Below are 10,268 nucleotides of genomic sequence, written 5' to 3'. Positions count from 1 at the left end.
TTTGTTTGTTTCAGTCTTTGTCTGTAAGCTGGATACAGGAACAAAGAAATGTGGTCCGAGTGTCCAAGGTGGGGGCGGGGGGCGGCCCTGCCCTGTATGCACCACGTATGTTACTGTAAACATGATCCAGAGTGTTCTTGCCCCGAGTGGAAATGTTCACATGTTGGTAATATTTGGGGAGTACAGTCTTTAAATTGCACTGGTTAAAGTCGCCTGCAGCAATGAATACAGCATCGGGGTGAGCTGTCTCTAGGGTGTTGATGACATCATAGAGTTTACTGAGAGCCGCAGAGGGATTAGCTCTTGGGCTAACATACACAGCAGCTAAAAACACAGCACTATGCTCCCTGGCTAGATAGTAGGGCCGTTAATATTGTATTAAGTCCAACTTGAAAAATCACAAACCTTCCCTTTAAATTTCAGCTGTGGTTCCCTTTGCTGCTGTGGCAGTAAAACAGGTGTTTAAGTTATTTGTATAAATTTCCATTTTCAATTTCCATCTCATATTTTGTTTCCCTGAATGGGAACACCTTAAAATACATACTGCATGAGACAAAACATGCAAATTCCCGCAGTGGCACTTTTCTCCTCTTTTTCTGGCCAAGTAATTATGAACATGGGCAGTTTCACTGTTTTAATGCTATAAATGAGCCACAACACCTTAGAACAGTAAATATCCCCCAAAATGTAGTGACACTTCAGAATTGACGAGTGGCATGGAGAAGAGGACATGTATCAAAATGCAGCCGCTGTGTGTGTTGTCCAAGTGTAAAGTGTCCTTACTTTCTACAACTTTCTTAGAACATCAAACATTAAAATAATATATTTTTAAATCATCATTTGTCCTTAGAAAACTCTGTTTTAAGGACCAGTGAGAAACTAAGTGAGAGTTTTTTGCAGTGTTTTGCTCATTTCAGGCAGGAGAAAGTAGCTTTCCTTTTCTTTGCCTGTTGTTCTTCCCTCTAAACAATCAACAGTAAACAGCTTTGGACAGATGCAAATCACCTCATTAACTCCCCAACCTAAATCCATTCTGCAGCAGGAGAGATGAGCAAAAGCAAGGAAGAGAAGGGAAAAGACAGGAAGGGGAAAACCGGCATGATAAAACATCTGCTGTATTTGCCCATCTGTGCCGAGCTGAGCGAGCAAGGCGCACTGTGAGAGAGAGAGAGAGAGAGAGAGAGAGAGAGCAATTGGGCGAAAAAAAAGGGAGGAGATGGAGGCATGGCGCCCACATCAACTAGCGCCAAGAATTGTTTTGGGGAGGAAATGCAGCATAATGAAGGCAGGGCCCGGGCGAAAATCCACGGCTAATGCTAAATCCCTGAGGAAACAATTAAAGTGCCATTGTTTCTCATGGCCAGCTCAGATTCACAGCTTTTTTTCTTCCTCACGCTATTTTCACACATCTTTTCAGATGATATTCTCTCCTGAAAAATACCAGGTGTTTTCTTCTTCTCTCTGTTTCAGAGGAACTTGGTTCTGTGCATTAGATGTGTGCAATGCTTAATCTGTGATGGACCTGGTGTGTCAGTGTGGGGAGAGGAGGTCCCCGAATTTCCACAGTGACAGGTGCATTTGTGTAGTTTTCACATGAAGGGAGCAGCTTAGAGGCAAAACATTATTTGTTGAGTGTTTGTAGTGACCAGTAAATCACATAAGAAGACATATATTTGCAGTGTCTCAGCTAGAGTGATGCTAAATACATCAGGACTGGGGGGGCCCATAGCTGAGTGGTTACGACGCAGCGCACCATGTACTTTGGAGCACGGTGTGTGCGCAACCACCAACAACTGTTCTAGGTCTCGCCCACTCTAAAAGCTAAAAGTAAAAAATATAACTAAACCATCAGGACTCTGAGGCTACAGCCTCTCATCCATCCAATCAGCTGCAAGCTTGGCATCATATGTGGGGCCTTATTACTCCACTACACATTAATATTATATTCAGAGTATTACTGCAACACATTTAAAGCACAGCAGAGACTATATAATGTGGTAATATTAAATAAACACGTTCTTACCTTCATATATTTAAAACAGTCCATAACGCGGCCATGGGGCCATAACAGGCCTCTTTCACTGTTATTCTGCGCTTCTGTGATCCTATCCTGTCCTTTTGAAACCCTTTAGCTCAGCATCAGACTGACTTGTTCTAACCTTTTCATTAACAGGCTTTATATCTGGGTCCTGTTTAGCCTCTGATTTCAGACCAGCTTCGCCCTGCCTGAAATACTTTAGCAAATTCTTTTTCACATTTTCACTGCATGGCTAACGTAACCTTAGACTGAATGTACACCTACCCCAGGGTGACCTGCATGGGTTGGTCATGCTGTGACATAATTAGACTAACTGCCTGTTTTTATTATATTTGATTATCTTAATTTTAGTTTAATATGTTGTTGTGAAAGACTAGTTGTGGAAAAAGTATTAGACCTTGGACTTTTTATATATTTTTCATATTTTCAATGTCTTTCATATACAAATGAGGTACTGGGTCTGTCAAAATAGGTGCTGGTCACAATTTGAGAGGTGCTGGATCCAGATCAAGGCTTGTTCTGGCCCAAATTAACCCCAGGATGTGTGTCTCAGCTGCTCTGCTGTGCCAATTTTTTAATTTAATGTAAGGATTCAGCTCAAGAGAAGAAGAAGAAAAGGGCTGGGTCACAGAGGACAAGATGATTACAGCTGAATTGGAAGACATTATCCTTGTGTTGAAGAGAGATGATCACATTTTGCCAGCATGCCTCTTGTTAAGACTACTGGCTAGAGTTTAAAAGCGAATACAGCAACAAACCAACAAAGGCATCAGTGGCTGCATTTAAAGTTCACATCCCAACTTGACGTGGCAGTGTAGCAAATGTCATGTCAGTTGAGCAGATTAAGTTAAAGTAAACCTCCTCAAAGAGAAACCTGTTTAATCCCAGGCTCAGAGTCAGGGCTCACTGATTACTGACTGGAGCCCAGGACCCCCAAAGGCCCTGAAGGCCTCATGTTCCCCATGTGTCAGTGGGTCTGACAATGTTACACTGAAAGATCATTTGTCTCAGAATTTGCATCTTTCACAATCTTGATTTTTAAAATGATTTGATACTAGGTGCTGGTCAGCTAACTGATTAAAGGCCCCTACTAAGGGCTCTTACTGATGCTACAGTCATATCATGTCAAAACCATCAGCTTGTGGTAGCTGCTGTTTTTTCTACTATCCTCCATCTTTATCAACTAAACTGTTACACATGAAAAATATCTGACAGATTACTTGAATTAAATGGCATTTTTTTAAAAATAGAAACAATCATTAGTCGCTGGAATGACTGAGAAGCTGCTATTACAGGTTCTGCAGTGTCTGAGTCACAGCAGTCGATGGCTCCTATACAGTACACCCTGTGTGTGTCTTATACATGATCATACATGTGCAGAGTCGACAGTTCTTGCTCTACATGTCTATCATAATAGCTCATTCATGACAGTGTATCTGTGAGGGAAGCTCTGGGCAGCTGATCCTCTGTTGTGCTAAATCATATCAGTGTTTAATTTCTTCCTTTCTGCTGTGTTTCCGTTTAGACTTTGACACCTGAGAGATCTGACTTTCACTCACCGACACATCTGTTATTACATCCGTTTGTTATAGCATAAAGTCATTTTCTTTTTGCCAACAAATCCCCTGAAGAGGCAAAAGGCAGCAGTGAGTGTATGTGGCTTGAGCTACACAGACAGTATTTACTGTTGTTTGGCTTTTTGCCTGTGATAAAACTTGATAACAGTAATGATGAAAACAACACCATATAAGCAGCGCTTTTAACTTGTTTGTTGTGGTTTCAATGAACTTTGGGGAATTTGTTTATTAGGTTTGCTTCCTCTGCTAAAGCTGACATTTGAACTCTCTGCCTGCCCAGACAGCACTACTGAGGACAGCTTGATCCCCTTTCAAGCAGCTCTACGTGTGCACTATGCTTGAGGTCAACGGCAAAGAGAATTAAATGCAACATACAGTTTGGCATGTGATGTTAGTGTGAACTCAGAAGTTTAACTAGTATAAATCTACTTGTACAGTTTGTGAGGTTTGTTGAGGAAACACACTCTGAATATAGGCATCATGAACTGGCTCCAGACAAAAAGGTGGCAGAACTAAAGTGAAACTTTTTTTTAATTAAAGTAAATAATTTACATAATTAAGTGAAGTATATCCAAAGTGCTAAAGTTCTCAAATAGGTTTCAGGTCTCACCTGAGCCCAACTCCACCATCACATGGGCTGTCATGTGGGTCAGCAGGGTCGTGTATCAGGGTGGGAGTGGGCGTTAACTTGCCTGGGGAGGGATGCCGGGACTACACTGTGAGTGGATGATACGTGGTGTTGGTGACCACATCCTCTGTTTAGTAACGGCCATTCCAGTTTGACATCAGGTATTTTTAGCATGTGTTCAACAAACAAAATCAAAAAGGACCTTCACACTTTTGTATCTGTCTTTAAGAGGCATGATGTCACTTCACCAGTAGCCTGTCATTTTATGGAAAACAACCATACAGGAAAAGATCTAGGGTGCATGCATTGTTAAAACTGGAGGTAAAATGAATTATAGACTCAATGGTTTGTTCCCAAATTGTATGTTCCAATTCTTTTTAACTGTGCATAGTGGTTTGTTAGCTAGATGTCTACAGTCCAGATGTTGGGGATTTTCAAATTGAATTGATTTATTCTACAGTACTTGGTTTGTAGCAACTCATGTAGTAGGATTAGGTTTTTAAATCAGTCTGAATTTCACATCTTATAGGGGTTTTAATTTTAGCAAAGTGGTGTACAGGTGTAAAAATATAATATGGACAATTGTCATCTTATATAGATAGATACGTAGGTTTTGATTTACTGTTTGTCCGAGTGTTTGTTTTCCCTTTTTGAGTGACAGGAGGCAGCACTAACCAGTTTCACCTGTGCTGGTCACACTGGGTGGGTTGAAGTGCCTGAGTTGTGGTGTAAGTTGACTACACTGTAGAAGGCAGCTATGTCAAAACGTCTGTGTATCAGCCCTGTGTTTTTGAAGCTAAAGAAGAAAATGTAATATTGAGGCATCTTTCAGTGTCAAGACCATTTTTAAAATTTTTCTTTCACTCCTCTTTCTGTCAGCATTGCTTAAAAACCTACTGTATGTTGCTGATATTCTGCATCTGAAGGACAAGGGACCAGTGAAAAATCGTTAACACGCCAATAGAAAAGACTGGTTCATTCATTTTGGCCAGAGCTAAAAAAGAGAGCAAGCAAATCAAGTCAAGTAGAGTAGGTAAGCAAAGAAGTGGCATCACACCAAATGATCTACTGATACACAAAATAAGAAGAAGCAAGTGAATGTGTTGCTTTTCAGCCCAGTTGACAGGAGTCAAACAAAGAAGAAACAGACAAAGAGAAAAAGTGCAGTGAAAATGAAGAAATCCAATGTCATCTAAAAGGTGATGACAATATCTAATGACAGAGGATGTGATTGTCTGATTGGCCTGCCTTGTAAAAATACACCAAAAATTCTTAACATTCAGTGTGATATTTGTGATTTTTTCCCATCAGAACTAGCACATTGTTTGGGTTTTTTTTAAAAATTATAGAAATGCATTAAGTCAAAAATGTACCAGCTGAAGCACGGAGGGAAATATTTCTTCTGAAGTACATGAAACAGTAAAGAATGCAGAATGTGAACATATTTATATTGGTTGAGCTAGCAGTTCCCCTGCTCCCAGTCTCTGAGCGAAGCTCAACTTATCATGGAGTGCATGTAACTGTGTACTATAGACAGAGATGAAACTGGTGCCCATCTTCTCGTCTGACTCTGAGGATGACAGACAACTGCTCCTGATGTTGACCATAAAGGTAACAGACAGGAAAAACAGGGACATTTTCCTCCCTGCGGTTTCATCTGTTCAGAGTAAACAGAATCAAAATGAAAGCTGTTGGTGCTGAGCTCCGTTCACAGAACAGCTTCTTCGTCCTCCTTCCCTCTCATTCTGCTGCCCTCCCTCCCCAGTAATTAGACTGAGACAACGTAATAAATCAATACACAAGTGCATGTCTGGAAGCTGAGCCATTTGAGGAGCTCGGGACATTAATGTGTTCACCAGAGAAACAGACATTACACTGTAATCAATCCTGCTTCACAAATCAACTTATCCCTGCCTGAAGGGCCTTCTCTGTGTGCTTTTCCCCTCCTGCTTTCGATAAATCCACTTCCTGTACATTAATGCAGGTCAATGGCTACCTGTGAGGTGTAAATGGCCAGCTGATCTTTGGCACTTAACAGGAAGCATGCTGTATACCAGATATTGAGTTTTCAATATCTAATAATGCAGCAAAAACCAGATTACATCTACATTGGTTCACACTGCGGCTGCAGGGACTTCTGGGAAGGCACATGTGATGATACCTGGAAGTTTGTCACAGCCAGAGGTGGCTTAGGAGCCTTGATGCGCCACATTTACACACATTATAGTGTTGTTGTTAGCACAACATAGATCTGATCCAGGAACGGGATGAACGCTTGTCTGGTGTGAGAGCAGCACAGTCCGATGATAGAAATAAACTGATGGGGGGGCCAGTTAAAAAAGTGAGGGACATGCTGCTGCTGACTTTACTGCTGTAACACAAAGGAAAAAAGAAGAAATCAAATGTGATTCTAAAAAGTACATTGAAATGAAATAAAATTTTAAAGAAAGATAAAAAAGGTGATGTCCGCAAAAAAATAAATGTTTAAAATACCCATAAAATAGAGAATGGGCAAAAAATTACCAAAACAAATAGTTCATAATGATAAAGGTATTGACAATTTACTGAAACAGGACACAAGGCTTTTTTATTGGACACTAATTTTGGAAAAAGCTGGAAAGTTTTTTGGGCACGTTTGCATCATGTGACCTGCAATTCCAGCTATTGTCACTAGCCACTAGGTGACAGAACCACCTCACAGCCTGGCACAGGGTGTTGTGGTGGGGGTGGTGTTACATATGGCAGCTGTCAGTGACAGACTGCTGATTCTCCACTGCTCACGGTGATATGTTACCCTCGAGTCTCTGTGAACGGTTTATTAACATAGAAGCCAGTTGAACTTGTGAACCAGAACTGTGACAAATTCAAAACAGTTTCAGTTCATTTGGGGAAAAAAATCAGTTGCAGTCACTTTATTGATGTCAAAGTGAATTGAACTAAGCTGCTGAATCATTAGCTTCAGTTTGATGTTCGCGGTACATACTGTACAATGGAACCGATTAGATGCTTGAGTTGTAGTTGACTTCTTTCCTTCAGTTCTTATGTCCACAGGCTTGTACTTTTTGACTTTTTATCTTTTTACCTGGTGCTAACAGAGACGTTCATCTTGTATACTGGACTCATCCAAGCCTAGAAATGCTCTGTCAACTGTGTTTCATGAGCAGGGACCTGCCCTCACTGAGTATGAATGTAAGTATAAGGATAGAGAATTCGTGTGAACTTGACGAAGAAGGAGAAGAAGGCTTGAGCAGCCTGCACCGCTCCTGGGCACCGGCAGACCCCCAACAATGGCAGAAGAATAGAATGAAAAGACCAGAATGCAAAAAGGAGGGGGTAACAAAAAGAAGAAGCATGTTCATGGGGTTAAATCGTGCAAAAACGGAAGAGTTCAGGTCAGGTCCTGCTCCACAACTTCAGATAATTTCATTATCTCCATATGGTGAAATGATCCTGACTTTTACGTCTGAATCTCTGGATGACTGATATGACTCGTCTGACTTGGCAGCTATGTCATTCTAAGGGGAGACATGGGTAATAGGTTACTGTTTCCCTTCATCCGACGTTTACCGATTGCAGCAGTGCCTCCACCGTCGATTTGCATTCACAAACACTTGATAAATAGTCACTTTTGTCGACATAAAGTGACACAATATAATTTAATAATTTATTACCTTGATTTATATGACAGGTTCAATTGATTAGAATTAATTCAGTAGGCTGTGAACAAGCATTATTAAGGACACACATTATGTTGACAGACATTTATGCCATAAATGAAGTGGCAGTCCTCATTATGCGAATTTATAATCTATCACCTCTTTAAAATGCAATTATGTATTATTAGACTAATGACAGAGTACAATTCAAAATAGGGGGAGAGAAAAGGTAATCATTCTGAAAGTGAAATCGGACGGATGGTGAATATGGTTAGAAGAAAAACCTACTAGCCAAAGTTTCACATTACACAAAAGTATGACTTGATAATTATATGTGGGTAACGAGTCGGCATTGCTGCATGTTTTGATTATGCTTGGGAGGAAAAAAAATCACATCCGCTCCATTTGTCTTCTCATTAGCTGTAAATCTCAGTTAGTACTGACTGACTTCTTTTCATAATTACACACACACAGTCAGATCTGCTGCTGCAGGAAAATAACAACCACTGCATCAGTGGAGTTCACAGTCTTTCCCCAACTGAACTCTGTGAGTTCTGAGAGATTATGATGAACTTTGACTCCTGGAGTCTGGTTCAAATGATGCTGCACTTCTTAACAAGATTAAAAGTGTACAACCACACTAACAGGGAGTCTGTAATGCTCATTACACAGCAGGAGACAGAAATCAAAAGATGGATTTAAAAAGGGGGGGCATCATTGCTCTTCTTAGCTCATGTTATCAGCTGGACTCATGTTGACCCTAAATCAACCAGGTTTATGTCCTGTGGCTGTTTTAGGACACCCTTTAGGACGGACTCGTTTTGTCAGGCTCAGCTCAACTTTTCTTTGATGAAGTTGGATTTGTCAGGCTCAGCTGTGCTTTGCACAATGTTCCACCATGTTGTATTAAATGCTTATATTATCACCGAACAATGAAACTGATACTTTTACATTCTTGCACGATAGCTACCTGTATTTTTAATCAAGGGATGGCAATGCGATGCACTACTGTGACTGTTGGTCCACCTCATCGGTTCAGGTGAGACCCAATCACATCACTGCTCTGGTATGTGAACAAACTGCTTGAAAACCCTATGACGCTGTCTCCAGCTTTTCTCTAATGAGTTACTGGGAAATAAACAAGAACAAATCACAGATATACGTAGCAGTGCAGAGGATATGTCAGAAAACAACTGCCCAGTGACAGCAGACCACGTAAAATAAATGCTCAACACAGCACAACCCCAGAGCTACAGAACAAACGAGGGCCTGAACCTAGTGCTGACCTCAGACTTGGAGAACCATTCCCTGTAGTGCAAATGACAGCATGGTGGCTCTGATAGACCTGGGATCTGCCCAGAGACTGAACGCTTCATGATCTGATCCAATCAGTCTCCCCTGCTGAGTGTGCATGTCTGTGTGTGTGTGTGTGTGTGTGTGTGTGTGTGGTGGTGGTGGAGGTTTGAGGGGCTGGGGTCCAGTGAACCAGACTGATGCTGCTGCAGGCTGCACTTTGCTGAATCTGTATGTGTGCTGCAGCTGCCACTATCACATAGCACTTAACCTCCAAAATGGACTGACACATGAATGTGTGCTCCATGTGTGTGTGCCCTTTGCTCTCCCAGCATGCCTTTCAGCAGATCTTTGATGTGAACCTGCTGCCGTGAAGGAGCTTCCTGAAGGGCCTTCGCTCCTCTGGCCTCTCAGCAGGTGGTAGGCAGGGCTGGAGGGGGATGGGCAGATGCTTCAGATGGTGACGCTTCATGTGGCTGCTCAAACCCTGACCACAGCAACTCATTGTCTCCCCTCCCCCCTCTTCACTTTTATATCCACGGTGGGGACATTTCCTTTCTAAGCTCCCAAACGACAGCTAATTCCTCCAGCTGGACATGACACCAGAAAGAGAGACGAGAGCGGGATCTAAAACATAATGGCTGCTGGTTAGTGTCCATGAGCTGGTCCACTGGTAACAAAGTCTCTTCCTCTGAAACAGTTCATCCCACACTCGTAGGTTGAAGTAAAGGTGAAACAACATGTGGGTAGTAAGCAAAGGTAAAGGCTGAGGAAGCTAAACCAAGGTGATGTTAGAAACTATACTGAGGGATATTTAAAGCTGCATATGATGTTTATTTCATAAATCAATTACTTTAACTGTAAATAACCTAAAAGTTCAAGGCCATGGTTCTCAGTCAGAAAAGGGTGGCTTGTTCCCTTCAGGTTGGTGGAGAGTTCCTGCCTCAAGTGGAGGAGTTCAAGTATCTCGGGGTCTTGTTCACGAGTGAGGGAAGGATGGAACGGGAGATTGACAGGCGGATCGGTGCAGCTTCTGCAGTAATGCGGTCGATGTACCGGTCCGTCGTGGTGAAGAA

Source organism: Monopterus albus, unplaced genomic scaffold (genome assembly GCF_001952655.1).
Source record: "Monopterus albus unplaced genomic scaffold, M_albus_1.0 scaffold21.1, whole genome shotgun sequence".
Lineage (NCBI taxonomy): Eukaryota > Metazoa > Chordata > Actinopteri > Synbranchiformes > Synbranchidae > Monopterus > Monopterus albus.
This window is presented reverse-complemented; position numbering follows the sequence as displayed.